General features: G+C 39.9%; 1 long non-coding RNA gene across 4 annotated transcripts in view; it reads right to left on the bottom strand.

Moving 5' to 3' along the window:
• LOC129058560 (uncharacterized) overlaps window positions 1-17,124 on the bottom strand; it is a 235,289-nt gene that overhangs the window by 35,269 nt on the left and 182,896 nt on the right. For 3 of the 4 annotated variants that reach the window (XR_008523728.1, XR_010139192.1, XR_008523729.1), the window contains exons 1-2: window positions 10,698-10,826; window positions 2,468-2,557 (exon numbers count right to left, since the gene is read on the bottom strand). The exons of the other annotated variant lie outside the window; for it this stretch is intronic. This is a non-coding gene — a long non-coding RNA (uncharacterized LOC129058560). Of the gene's footprint in view, window positions 1-2,467; window positions 2,558-10,697; window positions 10,827-17,124 lie in introns of those variants that run through there. 4 annotated transcript variants of the gene reach the window in all.

Genomic DNA, 17,124 nt, shown 5'->3' with positions numbered 1-17,124 from the left:
AGAGACAGGGTCTTGGTGTGTCACCCGGGCTGGAGTGCAGTGGCATAATCATAGCTCACTGCAGCCTCAAACTCCTGGGTTCAAGTGATCCTCCCACTTCAGCCTCCTAAGTAGCTAAGAACTACAGGTGTGTGCCACCACACCCGGCTAATTTTTGAATTTTTTTGTAGACCTGCGATCTCACTATGTTGCCTAGGCTGGTCTGAAACTCCTGGCCTCAAGTGATCCCCCCTGTCTTGGCCTCCACAGTGCTGGAACTACAGGTATGAGCCATTGTACCCAGCCAGGAAATACAATTTTTGAAAGACTAAACAAGTTTCTAAAATCATTGCACAATTAAGTAGCAGAATTAGAATATAGAGTGGGCCTGTTTGAAAGCATCAACTATTAATGCCATACTTTTGAGGAGCAGACCCCACACTTGTAACCAAGCACTTGAATTTATCACTCCTGCAAGTCAAGACTTCACCTATGAACCAGCTGTCCTCTGCCAGACCAGCTTCATGGATGTGCAATCTCTACAGTTGCACAGGGTCCCGTGTTTGGTTTAGTACTTTGCTTTTGCTATCTTTAAATACTTAATAATTTTTAAATAAGAGGTCACATATTTTTATTTTGCACTGAGCTTCACAAATTACAAAGTCAGTGCTATCCACAGTACCTAAGCTATAATTAATACAAAGCTTTAAAAGCTGCATAGAGTTTAGCTGAAATTGCTGCCCAGTCTGAAGGAAAGTCCTAGAAGCTAATTTTGGAAGATGCTGTTCAGTCCTAGGTTATGAAAAAAGGTTCTGCCCTTTTACAACTCTAGCAGGAAGAGCTAAGCTCCCAATATTCCGTCCATTAATGTCCCTGGTGAGAGTCTTCAAAACTCATGAGCAACAATGCAAGAATTTCCCAGCCTCCAACATGTGACCCACTTCTACATTATTGACTCCAATAAACTGACCAATTAAATGTTTTTGTGGTCACAGAACTTGTAATTATGTGGTTAAAGATGCTTCAGATATATCACATTCTTTCACATTGTGGCAGAAATTATTGGTTAAATAACTCAGCCATATCTATCTTCCTTGTCCACTCTGCACAAAAGAGACTGGAAAAAAGCTGGACACTTGCTTCTTTCCCATCCTCCTTTGCAGGTAAGCATCACTGTGTGACTTAGTTCTGGCCAATGAAATGGGAAGGAAGTCTTCTGGGATGCAAAAAGCTTTTTTTTTTGTTAATAAAAAGGAGAATGCCTGTACAGGAAAAGATCTTTTTCAATACCACTCTGTTGCCCACTTCCTACCTTGATGTTGTTTGGAGCTACGGCACCCATCTTGAGATAATAAGGTAAAACACATCACTATGAAAAACCAACAGCTGAATTTAGAGTAGACAGGATGGAAGGGACCTGGTGATATTGTGGAGCAACTGAACCAATGCTGTCGACTGCCTAGTTAACCTATTACTTGTTTAAATCTCTGATAGGCTATATTTTTAAAATTTTGCAACCAGAGTTATTCTTAGTCTAAGCATACAACTTTGAAAAATGTGATCCCTTTGACGAGATAACAAGCCTTCCATTACCTGCTGCAGGTGACCCAGTTTGCTGGCTGTTGTGGGTAGCTCAGAACAGGACTCTAAGGCACCTTGGCCCTCCCTCTGCTTTAAAACTCAATGCCAAACTGTATTCATTCTTGTGGTACTGCCTGTGTCTTAACATGCATCCCAACACCTGGCACAGAGCCTGGCACTGGCAACCTCTTAGGAAATTTGTTAAATAAACTGATAGTACAGCATTCTGTCACTTTCCTCAGCGACAAGTCTCATTCTTCAAAAAGTTTTCCTTTTGCAACTGAATTTAAAAATGAAATACCTACCACCTACCACTTAAAGTTTTGCTAGGTGATGGCTTACCAAAAAAAAAAAAAAAAAAAAAAAAAGGAAAAATACTCTTGTATGATGATTGAGGAATACTGAGTGGAAAACTGATTGGTTTCTACAAGGCATCATTGGTCCTTGCCAGTGGCCAGTAGGATGTGGTTGGTGTGGTGTGGTGTGGAGTGGAAGAGAAGTCAAAAGCAAAGGCTATGGTGCCAAAATACTTGGGTTCAACTCCCAGCTCTGTCACTTACTTACTGGGTGCCTTTAGCAAGTTTTCTCTCCTCTCTGAGCCTCGGTTTTCTTATTCTAAAATGGGAAGAGTATCTAAGAAAGGTTGTTGGAGGATTAAATACATGAGAGAATGAAAACCTGTAAAGTGCTTACCACAAGCATGATACTTAGTATTCAATAGATTTTAGTTATTGCTTTTCATCTCAAGTGCTACCTGGGACTTACCTCTCAAAAATTTTCAGAGCATTGAACACATCTAATATCTATCTTAGAGAAGGCATATGGTAAATATTTAATAAAAATTAAATTTAAAAAAAAGTAGGTAACCATGGATCATCTCTAGAGATGATCATCATATCAGACTTACATAGTATGTTAGAGCTTGGGGTCTGGAGTCCGATGGTCTGAATCTTCCTCACAGTCCAGCTTTCAGTTAACCTCACAGTGCCTCAGTTTCCTTAATTGAAAAACAAGAATAATAATAGTACCTTCCCTATAGGGGCTTTAGAGAAGTGAGTAGGTTCTGCCTAGTGTCTGACACAACAAGTAGTCCATAAAGGTTAGCTCTTTTTAATCCATCCCACAGGAAGCTCTGATGTGCTATGCTGGGTAGAAAAGTATATTTTATAAAAATGTCCCTGTTTTGCTCTCTGAAACCCTGTTGAAACCTTTCGACATTCAGCTACATGTTAAGCACTGGGCAATCTTGGAGTTCTTCCACCATCTGTGTAACTGTGAATCTTAATGTGCTAAGTATATAACATACACACATCACCTCTCATTTAATAAAGCAAATTGTTCCACACAAGGGTAGCAGAGTTCTCATTTGCAAGCTCAGATCTAATTAGCTCTCTCAATGCAATTTGCAAGTTGGATCCAGACAGATCATTGGGGAGCACTTGCTCTGGTGAGCTAAGAGGAACTGTAGGCACATTCTGCAGTTTGCCGCAGATACTGCATATTGTAGCAAAATTGTGTCTATTTCTTCCCCTATGAAATCCTAAAAGCAGCTCTTCCCAGCTGGCTGCAGCTATGGGCATCTTCCTTCCTTCCACAGTTAGAAGAGGATTGTGGGGGTTTAGTAACAAACTTTTATGGAGACTGGTAAGGCGAAAAGGAGCAGGTGCGAAAGAACATCTCACACAAGGGGTGAGACAGTCAACAGGCAGAACCAACCCTCACTGAGGTTCCTGTGGCACAGAGAAATTAAAGGGAGGCCAAATGAATATCATTTGTGGGCAAGAGGTAGATCTCTTGCAGGTAGATGACAACGGTGTGTGAAGGAACTTTATTCTAGGACAACTAAGCATAAAGCAATAGTGGGAAGCAGAATCCCAACTCAGAGGGAGAGGATGTAAGAACATTTATTACATCTCCCCAGCCAGTGTTCATGCTGTCCCTGTTTTGATAGCGAAACCTCGGTGTCCTTTGAGGAATCTTCTAGGTTATGTGTTTAAGGCGTTGCAGAAACTGTTCCCTCGACTGGTGGGGGTGGGAGGGACCAATGACCCAGGTCCAGCCAGAGGGAGTTTTTTCAGCTTTTGCTGAAGTAATTTAGAAAGTCACTTTCATTCTCTGTGGAAGCTAAGCTGGCAGGATATGCCCCCAGGGCTGCTGGGGACATCCCAAAAGGAATCTGCTTGAGAATGAAGCCAATGCAGAGGAAGGAGTGAAGAGGTGAAGAGAGGCAGGTCGGTTGGATCATTGTTTGGGAATCTGCATCCAGCCAGCCATGCATCCCCTGGACTTTTCAGTCACAAGGCTGGTAAATTCCCTTTTTGCCAAATCCAGTTGAAGTTAGTTTCTGTCACTTCTGATTCATCACTGAGGTAAAGGGGAAGACATACCTATTTACAGTATGTGGCACTTTTTCCTCAACCACCAAGTCTTTAATGGGATCTCTATCTTGGTCTGCGGTGACCAGATTTTCCCAACCACTTCCCTATAGAATCAGGATATCTACTCAAACAGAATTTTACTAATAGAATGGTGGAACAGAATGTTCAAAAATCAGAACTATTCTGAAAATCTGGGACATGTGAAGGAAACACACGTCCTGAAAGTCATAATCACACAGTCTTGTTACCCAAGTGAACTCCTGAGGCATGCATTTCAAACTCACATTTCTCCATGTAGTAATTGGGCTAAAAATATCTTGCTGATACTGTTTGGCTACAGAGTGAAACACATTGCTCAAGGTGCCCTTACCCCACCTCTAAGTGAGCTAGTCAATGTTTGGACCCTGCAAAGAGTCCCAGGTGGAGAATTCAGCCCTCCTGCCATCTTGGCCATTTAGGAGTGACTCAGCTCAGTAACTTGGTTCCTCAGCATCTCAGTAGCTACTTGACCCTGTAGAGGTGACACGCTATGCCTTAGAAAGGTACTCGTAGGAAGCAATGCAAAGCCACATTTGTTCACTGCCATCCTACAGTCTATACATTGTACATGACCACTTCAGAGATGATCTATCTTCAGTTCTTATGAGTAGGCAGTTGGCAAGGGAAGCATAATCCTTTAGCTTCTGGTATAACTGATGGAATCATTATTATTATAATTATAATTATTATTATTATTATTTTGGAGATGGACTCTTGCTCAGTTGCCCAGGCTGGAGTGCAGAGGCACAATCTCGGCTCACTGCAACCTCTACCTCCTAGGTTCAAGTGATTCTACAGCCTCAGCCTACCAAGTAGCTGGGATTACAGGTGCCCACTACCACACCTGGCTAATTTTTGTATTTTTAGTAGAGACAGGGTTTCACCATGTTGGCCAGGCTGGTCTTGAACTCCTAACCTCAGATGATCGGCCTGCCTTGGCCCCCCAAAGTGCTGGGATTACAGGCGTGAGCCACCATGCCTGGCCATTATCTTGCTTTTGTGATCAACAGGACGATTGCTGGATTAAGTACTTACTGTGTACCAGGCACCATGTTAAACATTTTACATTTACCAGTTAAATATTCATAAAACCCCATGACATAGGATCTACTGATGTCTCCAATTTACACATGAGGAAACCAAGACTCAGAGTAGCTAAGCAAAATTTACACATTAGCAAATATTGGAGCCAGAGCTATATTCTAGAGTCATCCCCTCTTACTCCCATAGACCATGTTCTTAATGCTTACTATTATATGTTCAGACTCTTAAAAGAACTTTGCTCTTTTTACTTTGGACCATACATTTTTTTAAAATTTTCCCTGCTTTTCCTGAGCTGTAGAATTTTTATTTTTATAACTTGAGAACTTTTAATAAGAAATTTTGGAAGTAACTGATTAGGCCCAAGCATAGCAGGAGTACACAACAGTAACATTTACTTAGTGCCTTCCCTGTGCCTGTCACTGTGCTGGACTTTGGGAATACAGCAGAAAACAAGGTCTCTGGCCTCATAAGCAGCACAGATAGAGAAGCAATGACAAACGCAGGCCAATTGTGTTCTAGGGGAAACCGAGGATTAGAAAGTCAGATGCTTTCATTCTGGTATCTGCTTGCTGTAAAGCCAGTTGGTGACAGACACTTGGCAGAATTGTTTGCCCTTTGGGACCTCTGTTTCTAATCAACCAGGGTAAGCTAGATGATCTCCAAACCCCCCTCCAGCACTGCCAGTTGTTGAGTCTCAGATTCTCTTCCTGGGTTCTTCAAGAGTAAGCTATGTAAGTAAACACATGCTAGAGTATAGTTGTCAAATATAGTGAATGTCAGAAAAAACTGGGAGCCTGTTAAAAACAAAAACCTCCAGACCCATAACCAGAGAGCTGCATCCAGAAGCTCTGGGATGGAGCCAAAAATCTGCATTTTTAATAAGTCTCACAAGAGATTCCGATGCACCAACTCTGGTGTGAAACCCTAGTATTCACAAGGGACCTTATCAGAAATGCAGAGCTGGGGCCGTGTCCCACATCCACTGAATCAGAATCTGCATTTTACTTTCTTTCTGTATGGATGCTAAGCTGGTAGTGTATGTGCCCAGGGCTGGTGGGGACACTCTATGGGAATGATGCTTATGTACACTGAAATGTCCTTAGAAAGGGTCCAACCTGGTTAATCTCAATATCATGATCAGCACTGATACCAAAGAAACCACACTACCCCTTATATATTAGTCATTAGTTTAGCTTTTCTGATGGGAGGCTTTCTGAACCAGGAGAAATGTGCAATTGCTCCTCTTGAAAGCATGGTCTGGAACAGTGTTTTTCAAATTACATTTGGCAGAGCCTTAAGCTTCAGTCTTGCAGGGCCACCTGGGGATAGGGATTGTGTGAGGCAGCCTGGACTGAGCTGGCCTCCAGGCTACAAACTCTATTTCAAACAGAACTGCTCCTCTTTGATCAGTTTTAGAAATTGGGATTACAGTTTGATTCCCTTTGAAAAGAAAGTTTTGCTGCTTTAATATTTTTCTCAATCAGCATGGTGCTCCACAGGCTCCATCAATGCCATTGGTACCTTTCCCATAAAAGCCAAGAGATGGACTTAGGGAATGAACCTGATTCCCTTTTCCTCTGTGCTTCCCTTGGGGACAGAGATGTGACCTTCAAAATGTCAAAACCCACTCCTGTTCCCAGGAGGACTGTTAAGTTACTCTCCCTATTCTATTTTAATGTTCAATGACCAAGGCAGACGCTAATGTGGAAAATTCTGAATTTGTCTCATTTACCATTCCTATGTTTGTCCTCTAACAAAAGTTCTGTATATCTTTTCTTATAAACCAAAAGGTTCCCACCAGTCATTGGAACTTTGATATTTAAGGTAAAAAGCAGTAGTTTGGATCTTTCTTCTTAGACCAAGTGTTTTGGGGATATCTTCAGTGATTAGTATTGCTTGGTGGTCTAGATTTATAGCCTCAGAATTCACTTAAGTGAGAAAGCGCAAGAGACCCACTGGAATCTTGGGAGTAGGATCCAGGTATCAGCACTTTATTTCAAGGTCCCTAGATGATTCTAATGTGTAAATGAGGTTGAGAGCCATTGCCCAGTAGACTAGATTTGGCAGCACTAGAAATTTAGTCCTGTAAGACACATGCTCACCAGTCCTCCTTCTTCCTTTCTTGGTCCCCTCTCCCCTGCATCAGGGGACCATTTATTCATTCACTCACTCATACATTCATTCACTCAACAGTTACTTAATAGTCATCTGCTATGTACTAATTTGGGACTAGAAATTAGAAATTCACAAGTCTTGTCCTTGTAGAACTAACAGTACTACAAACAAAATGATAATTTTTAAAAAGGTTTTAGGTATAAATATGTAGCTATAAAGAAGGCAAAATAGGGTGTCAGTATAGTATGTAGACATAGCCTCTCTAAGAAGGTGATATCTGGGTTTGGGGTTGACACCCAAATTCTAAGACAGGAGGAGCTACAGTAAGATCTGGGGGAGCAAAATCTTAAACAGTAATAAGTGCAAATGTCCCCAAATAGGAATGAGCCCTGTATATTCAAAAGACACATAGAAAGGTCAGGGTGGCTGTAGCAAAGGGAATGAGTGAGGAGTAAAGCACAAAAGGAAATGACATCCTGTGGTAGCTGAGAACCAGATTGCACAGGTCTTTACAGACCATAAAAAAGATAGTGGAAGAGATAATGTCTTAAATAACTTTAACAGTGGGAAAATATCTACTGAAAGACTGTACTAGTCACATGAATCATGGCCTATATTCTAATGCAATGGTTTTCAGTTACATTTTACTTGAGTTTTTGGAGGGGGAGGAGCAGAGTTGGTACTGTGCTTGGGGACACATATGAGAATTGCCTGGAAGAGGAGTTCTTTCAAGTTCTATGGCATGCATCACCCGTCTTCCCCATAGATGTGATTTTTTTTTTCACACTGCCCTAGTAGTAGGACCCCTACCCATATTGAGCAACTACTCCTCACAGGAGTGGGATATATCCAGTGACATCCAAAACCAACCATATTCATGCTTGGGATTTTCATTCACCCTAAACTGCAGTCCAGTTCATTCACTCTAAGCTTTAGACATCTGTACTCTCTGAATCTCTCTACCAGGAGGTCCCACAGCACCTCAAACACAACAAGACCAAAATTCAACTTATCTTTATCCATAAAATGGCTGATTTCTCCTCCTATAATCTTTTATGTCGGTATCAGTATGACTCCAAATTAGCACGTAGTGGATGTTCACTAAATAACTGTCACATGAACAAATGAATCAACTTCTAGACCCAAGAGAGAGGAGACTAAGATAGGAAGGACGAGGGCTGGTGAGCATGTGTCTTACAGGACTGCATTTTCAGTGCTCCCAAATGTAGTTTACTGGGCATTGGCCCTCAACCTCAGCAGCACATTCGAATCATCTAGGGACCTTGAAATAAATATTGATGCCTGGATCCCACTCCCAGAGATTCCCGTGTAATTTGTTGGGGTGTGGCCAAGGCATGAGTTTTCAGAGCTCTCCAGGCGATTATCATGTGCATCCCAATTGAGACCCACTTATTAGTTTTTACTAAACCTGAAGCGATCTTTTCCTGGGCCTCTTGCATCTTCTTTCTTAATTGAATTCAGTGCCACTCTAAATCTAGAGCTACCAAACATTGCTAGTCACAAAAGATAGCCCTAAAACGCTTGGACTAAAGAAAGATCCAGATTGTTGATATTACCTTAAGTATCAAAATCCCCATTGACTGATGGGAGCACTTTGATTTATAAGAAAAGGCACATGGGGCTTAGGAGACAAACTAGCATGGTATATGAACTCTCCCTTACCGCCTCCCTCACACTTTCCAAATTTTCACAGAAGTCTCCCTCACTACATTCAGTCTTAGAATAGGAACATAGTTTATTTTTGTAAAATCCATCAAATTCACCAAACATTCCCTCCTTTGCTGTCATTATTGTCATTTTCATCTTAGCAGGCTGTAAATATCCTATGAGCACAAACCAATACTGCCTTTATATCTGTTAAAAGAAGGATCAAAATTACTGCACCATGCCTGCTAAACACCTGCAGGCTTTGGAACCACATAGGCTGGAGTTCAAATCTCAGTTCTATTATAATTTAATTGGACTGGAGGAAATCACTTAATCTCTGCTTCCTCATCTGTAAAATAAGCATAATGATAGCCCTATCTCACAGAGATTTAATGAAAATGAAATAACAAATATTCTTGCTTTCTATTGAGGCATAAAAATTACCAGCCAGGTGGGGTGGCTCACACCTGTAATCCCAGCACTTTGGGAGGCCAAGGTGGGCGGATCACGAGGTCAGGAGATCGAGAGCATCTTGGCTAACACTGTGAAACCCCGTCTCTACTAAAAATACAAAAAAATTATCTGGGTGTGGTGGTGGGCGCCTGTAGTCCCAGCTACTGGGGAGGCTGAGGCAGGAGAATTGTGTGAACCTGGGAGGTAGAGCTTGCAGTGAGTTGAGATTGCACCACTGCACTCCAGCCTGGGCGACAGAGTGAGACTTTGTCTCAAAAAAAAAAAAAAAAAAAAAAACAGAACACACAAAACCTCTGCTCCTCAAATGCTCAGGGAAACTGATTTGAGTAATAATAAAACTCTGGGCAGGGCACGGTGGCTCACGCCTGTAATCCCAGCACTTTGGGAGGCCGAGGTGGGTGGATCACGAGGTCAGGAGATCAACACCATTGTGGCTAACACAGCGAAATCCCGTCTCTACTACAAATTCAAAAAATTAGCCAGGCGTGGTGGCGTGTACCTGTAGTCCCAGCTACTTGGGAGGCTGAGGTGGGAGAATGGCTTGAACCCAGGAGGCGGAGCTTGCAGTAAGCCAAGATCACGCCACTGCAGTCCAACCTGGGCAACAGAGTGAGACAACGTCTCAAAAAAAAAAAAAAAAATTACCCCAATATTTACTGGCTTAAAACAATTGGTCTTGTATGGGTGACAGAGTGAGACAACGTCTCAAAAAAAAAATTACCCCAATATTTAGTGGCTCAAAACAATTGATCTTGTATGGTTCTGGGAGTTGATAGGCTCAGCTAGGTAGTTCTCCCTTAGAGTCCTTTACATGGTTGCAGGCAGTGGGCATTTAAGCCTGGATCATCTGATGGCTTCTTCATTCATATGTCTGGTGTCTGGGCTGGGATGGCTAGAATAGCTGATGGTGTCTAGCTAGGTTTCTCTATTCTCTTGTGGCTACCTTGGGCTTCCTCACAGCATGGTGGGCTCAAGGTTGCTGACTTCTCATACGGCAGCTGGCTTTTCTCTGAGTGAATGTTCCAAGAGACAGGAAGTAGAAGCTGCTAGTCTATTAAGCCCTGGAAACAGTCACAGCATCACTTCCTCCATATCCTCCTGCTCACTGCTATTACAGTGCTCAACTGGCTCCAAAGGGAAAGGTCAGAGACTTACCTCTCAATGGCAGAAATGTTGATAAATTTCTGGCCATGTTCTGTCCACCACAATGTATAAAGCCTGTGGTGCAATGTCTGGCAAATCTTAAGTTATAGTATTTCAAACAGAATATATTATAATAGTAACTAAATATTATCCTAATCACCTTATACTAATGTCCCTTAATATTTTTATAAACATAATGGAATATAGTATCAGCAACTGTGGGGGGGAGGGGACAGGGAAGAGTGACAATTATAATCATTGAAAAGAAACATTTACCTCCTTGTCTGAGGCATTGAGTCACCCTCAATTTGTTGGGCACCATGGGACTGTAGGAAGTTGCTGTCATAATCCTTCCAGTGCAATCATTGTGAGGTCGCATAGAGGAAGGGGCAGCCAGGGAGACTCAACTCATTGCCAGTGCAGGATGTGTTGAGTGCCTCTGTGTAAAAGGTGGCACCATCAACAGGCAACAGGATGTACCAATGTGACAGTGAGTCACTGAGTGAAATCATGGCTTCTAAGGTTCTGATGCCTGCTAGGCTGGGAGCAATGAGATTGGCCCAATGTCCTATCCCCTCCATGGAGAAATCAAGGAAGTTTAGTCTCAGGACATATATTCGGAGAGGAGAGAACTTGCTGTTTCAACTACTTTCATCATATAAGAGTATTGTATTAGTCCCTTTTCATGCTGCTGTGAAGAACTGCCTGAAACTGGGCAATTTATAATGGAATGAGGCTTAATTGACTAACAGTTCTGCATGGCTGGGGAGGTCTCAGGAAATTTGCAATAACAGCAGAAGGGGAAGCAAACATGTCCTTCTTCACATGGCAGCAGAAGATAGAAGTGCAGAGTGAAGTGGGGGAAAACCCTTTATAAAATTATCAGATCTCCTGAGAATTCACTGTCATAAGAACAGCAGGTGGGAACCACCCCAAGATCTAATCAACTCCCACAAAGTCCCTCCCCCAACACGTGGGGATTGCACTTCAGATCACAATTCAAGATGAGATTTGGGTGGGGACACAGAGCCAGACCATATCAAGTATTATACTGGATTCTTTTTAGGGCAAAGATGATTTACTATTTTTCTTGAAATGTATTATGATAAAAAAATCAAAATGAGCCAAGCTAAGCAAGTAATATATTAGGCTTAAAGATAATTCTTTGTGATGACCAAGTTGGGTTTGTCCCAAGTATGTAAGGTTAATAGACATTAGAAAAGCTAATTGCTATAATTCCCCACATTAATATATTGTAATATTCTCTAAAGGTGACCTTTGGCATCACATCCCTATGAAATTCCTCTCTCACTGAATATGGGCTGGCCTGTGACTTCCGTAACCAATTGAACATGGCAGAAGAGAAGCTGTGCCTACTCCAGAAACATATCTCAAGAAGGCTTGGCAGTGTTACTTTTGCACTTTGGGATCCTTCAGCCACCATGTAAGAAGTTCACCTACCCAGCTGCGAAGACCTTGTAGAGACCACGTAGAGAGAATGAGGTCTGAGACTACATGGAAAGGACAGCCTCAGTCATTTCCTTATACCAGCTATATTGAGATTTCTAGCCATCCCTACCAAGTCACCAGACATGTAATGAGCCATCTTGGACAGTCCCACATCCAAATTAAACTTCCAGATGTTTGCAGCCCCAGACATTCTCTCACTGCAATGGCAAGAGAGCACACAAACAAAAGCAAAAGAACCATCTTGCTGACCCCTTTCACCCACAGATTTGTGAAACATAATAAAAATGGTAGTTATTTCAATCCACTTATTACTTGCATAGTTTGTTGTAAAACAATGGACAATGACAACATATTAAAAGAAAAAAATGTATAAGGTTATCTTCAAGCTTACAGAGAACACATTTGGAAAAACAATCTACATTTATTCATGATTTAAAAAAATTCTGAAGTAAAACTTGGGATCAGAGAGTTAATTTCCTTCATCTGATAAAAGGTATCTACAAAAAATCCACAACACCCATTATACGTGATAGCAAATTCCCATCTTGAGATCAAGATAAAGACAAAAATGCCCACTGTTACCGCTTTTTATCAGAAGTATACTGCAGGTTCCAGTCAGTGCAGTGAGGCAAAGAAAAGAAAAAGCATAAAGATTAGAAAGGAAAAACCGGAATTGTCATTATAAAATGATACTATTTTATATGTATGAAATCCCAAAGAAACTTCAGATATATTATTTTCATTAAGAGATAAAATCTGGATAGAAAATCAATACACAAGAATCAATTATAGTACTATATATTAGAAACCAGAAGATAAACAATTTAAAAGACAGCATTCATAATGGCATCAAAAATATGTAAGAATAAGTCTAACAAAAGAGTTGCAAGACTTGAGTAAAATTATAAAATGTTATTAATAGGTATTAAAGAATACCTAGATAAATGATCATAGATTGGGAGCCTCAATATTGTAAATATATAAATTGTCCTCTGATGAAATCACAATGAAATTCCCCAATTTTTTTGCACACAATAAGCTGATTCTAAAATGTATATGGAGTTTCAAAGGATAAATAAAAGACAAGAACACTATGAGGGGACATCACCTACCAGGTATCAAGAGTGACTATTAAGTTAGAAGTAACTGCAGTCAGAGATAGGCCAAAATACCAGTGGAACATTGCAAGTTTAGAAATAGACCAGTGTTACAGCCATTTGCTGTATGGCAGCGGTTACATGGCAGTTTGGTAGGGAAAGTACACTTTAATAAATATTGCCAGGAAAATTGAGTATTCATGTATTTTTTAAAAGAGAAAAAAATCACACATCTATTCTACACAATATAAAAAATGATTTTCACACATTTTTACTTTTCAAAAGATGAGAAAAAAGTTACACCTGTTTTACACAATATACAAAATAATCCAACTAGTTTAGAATAGGACAGGATAAACTATAGAACTTAGAAAATAATATAGAGGAACATTTTCATGAGTGAAAAGTAGTAAAGAATGTCTTAAAACACAAAAAGTGTTGACTCTAAGGAAAAGGTTATAGATTTTACTACATTTTTTAAAAACTGTTCATCAGAAAGATAACTATTAAAAGATTGAAAAGATGAGCCATCGATTGGGAGAAGATATTTGAAACCTGTATAACCAACAAAGGGCTCCTTTTGAGAAGATATGAAGAACTCTTCTAAATCACAAGAGGGACAATACAATAGAAAAATATCTGCAAAAGACTCCAGTCTCTTCCTTTATAAAAGAGGAAACTCAAATGACCAATAAATTCTGTGCATGAAAAGGTGCTCAACCTTATTATGAATCTGGAATATGTATATAAAAACAAAAATGAAATACTCTTGCTTATCTAATAATTGACAAATCACTTTAAATTGAAAATACCAAATGTTGAGAGAATGTAAAATATTGGGAACCCTCTACACAGCTGGTATAAATGGTACTTTTTTTGTTATCTACTCAAGCTGAAGACAACTTATCCTCAATTATTTCAATCTTGGATGTATACTTTAGAAAAATGGGTACACACATGTCCTAGGATTATTGTAACCTGTAATTGTGCAAATCTGGGATACCCATCCTGCATAGAATGGAAAAATTGTGACATATTCATACAATGGTATGCTATGCGATAATGAAAATGAACAAGTTACATAGATAAGTTTAACAAACATATATTGAACCAAAGAAGCCAAACACAAAAATATGAATCCATATCCATAAAAGTTCAAAAATGAACATTTATAAGAGGTAAAATTAAAAAGGAAACAAGGAAATCACAATGGTAGTCCCTCCAGAAGAACAGGAGGGAGTTTTGAAGGAGAGAGGCTCATGGACTGCTGGCCATGATCTTTTACGAGCTGGGGTTGGTAATTATATTGGTATTTATTTTTATAATTATTTCAACTAACTATAAAAATGTATGTATATGTACTTTCCTGTGTGTTATATTTCATAATAAATGAAGCAAAAATGGTACAAAATCAAGGATGTGCACACAAATATTTTGTTATGAAGTATTAACTATAACTATGTTTATTATAGGGGGAAACCCCATACTTTGAATCACTACTTTGGATTATGTAAAAGAAGGGATCAAATACATCACTGCACACAGAAGAGAGGTTATACAGCCTCTAGAAATTATAGAAGAATATTTCATGGCTTCTAAAGATAATTGAGATACATATTTAGGTGGGAGATGATGTTTATCATACATTATGCACAGATATTTCAATGTTTTAAAACAAACTTTGAATGCTTATGCATGAAAAAAGATTGGGAGAAACACATTATAATGTTAACCATGATTCTATTTGGGTGGTGACTTTATGAGCAATTTTTGTTCTGTTTTGCTCATTTGTATAGTTTTAATTCTGAGCAATGAATATGGATTACTTTTGAAGGAAATAAAAGGAGACAATATATTCTACTGGGAAACAATAATGAAAAAAGAGCCTAGAGATCTCAAAATGGAAATAAGAAATGTGGTATTCGTTAATATGTGTATTTGGAAAACACCTGGAATCCTACCAGCTCCGATGAGCCCATTTGAATATAACTTTTCCCTAACAGTGGCCACCCACTTGGTTCCCCTTTCCCAGCAGGCACAGCTCTGATAGTGAAATCAAATTCTGGCTGTCTGCTTTGGAATTAAGTAGGGCAGTGGGGTGGGGGAAGGTGAAGGGATCCTCTGAGAACAGCCTGCTCCAAATTGAAAGGAAGTGAAAATCCTCCACATGTTGCAGGGATTGCTGGTAGATCATCCCCCAGTTCTCCTCCATGTGTTCTGCTGCCTCTTATAGAAACCAAGACAGGAAAAATGAAATGTACCTAACGCAGGAAATGAGGGTAGTCATTTGAATTATACGGTACCAGAACCCTGTATAGTGTTTTGGGTGGGGTGGGCAGTGAAACGAAAGGCACCAATCATAGTGCTCAGATCTGACCTCACACTGGGAAAAAGTAGGTATGTGAAGACACCAAACGATGGTGAGTGGAGAGGACTCCAGAGTCAGCACACACACATTCCCAATAGCCAGGTGGGTTCAACTGCTGCATACCTGTTAGCTCCTCAGGGTGGAATTTCCCAACTGCTGAGCCATGGTATGCTGGTTTTCCCTACGCTATTGATCCCCTCAGCCCTAGAGGTAATGGTCTCACCTCTGGGCCAGCACTTCTGACAGCAGGCACTTCATAAATTAGTAAAATAGAGGAATTCACAGAATATTTTTACAGCAGGTAAAGAAAGTAAGAAAACATTAAGTGGAAAAAAGATGTTAATAGCCATTAGCATGCAACTACTATAATTTTTATTATCCTTTTCCATGTAAAAAGACATATAAAGAACTAGGAAGCATTAGAACTACCATAGGTCATGCTCTCATTAAATAAAGTCGGAAAAAAAAAAAAAAAAACAAGGGACGGGGGTGGGAGTTGGAGAGGGGCTCATAGGTCAAGGTACTATTTTTCAATGGAAGGCTACTTACTGTTAATAGGTGCGCTATAAAATAAAGAGGAGTCAGATGAATTTGGGGAAAACCAAGTTTTTTAAAAGGTATATGTCATTTCAGGAATTCCTAGGGCCTGTAACTGACAAAAATATATTGCGACTTTCCACAAGTAGAAATAGCATAGAATTATTGGGCCAAAGCATTTCGACCATAGAATATCACCTGAGGAATACACTTTGCAAATTGCTACAGTAATCTCTCTCTCACTGCTGCACCCACGCTTCACTGAATGTGTGATATAGAATGGGCTTTGATCCTCTCCCACCTGATGATATGGTTGTCCCCACACTGGCTTTTTTCTTTTACTTATGGCAAGCGATCGGCCTGATAAAGCTGAAACTACTAATGGGCTATTCAGGGGCTTTCATCCACCTGAGTCCAAAGCCTTTGCAAAATGACTTCCCGGAATTCTGTTGCTGGAGCAGTTAGCACTTCGCCAGGAAATAGTTTGTCTTCGTTTTCAGTGTATTTTTCTTTTCTCAGAAGAAAGAAAACAAACAGTCTCAAGTAAATGAATAGAGGAACGTGCAGAATTCTCTTTAAAATGGCATCTCCATGACTTTGCCAAATAAATGAAGATATATTTTAGACATGTATACTTGCTTTACATATAACTGTGATTTCTTGTTACTTTGCTGATTTTCTTTGAAAATGGAATATAAATATTCAGTAACAGGAATTGTTCTGTTGATGAAGTCCAGTTAAGTTGTAATAAGAACTAAATTGATTAAGAACATATGGCTAAGAATCATGTAGCCTCTTAATCTCACTTTTTCTAAGCTTCCAGGTAGCCCTTTATTTTGCAGTAATGGAAACTCCAGCCATCTGAGCAGAATTCATATGAAGTCTACATGCCAAAAGAAATAGAATTTTGCATTTATTTTCTGTTTCTACTTCCACTTGGAAATTATCTTTTTCCCCCAAGAAACACATTTAAAAGGATATAAAAGGGGCTTTCTGTTTGGGGCCAGAACCAGAAAAGGAAAGACAATGGAGAAAAAAAATATTAGCTCAGCTTTTCCAGACTTGAAATAATGTGTGATTTTTGCAGTTTCTCCAACTTTTGAGACTAGGTCTGGTAGAATGCTTAATTCTTTCAGCTGACGAATCACCTTTCCTCTATGGGGATATTAATGCCAAGTTAAAATTTCTCCATACGAATAAGGAAAAAAAAATTTGAATACAGCAGAGCTGG

This window comes from Pongo abelii, chromosome 2 (assembly GCF_028885655.2).
Source record: "Pongo abelii isolate AG06213 chromosome 2, NHGRI_mPonAbe1-v2.0_pri, whole genome shotgun sequence".
NCBI lineage: Eukaryota > Metazoa > Chordata > Mammalia > Primates > Hominidae > Pongo > Pongo abelii.
The sequence above is the reverse complement of the archived record's forward strand: the minus strand, read 5'-3'. Positions and strand labels throughout refer to the sequence as shown.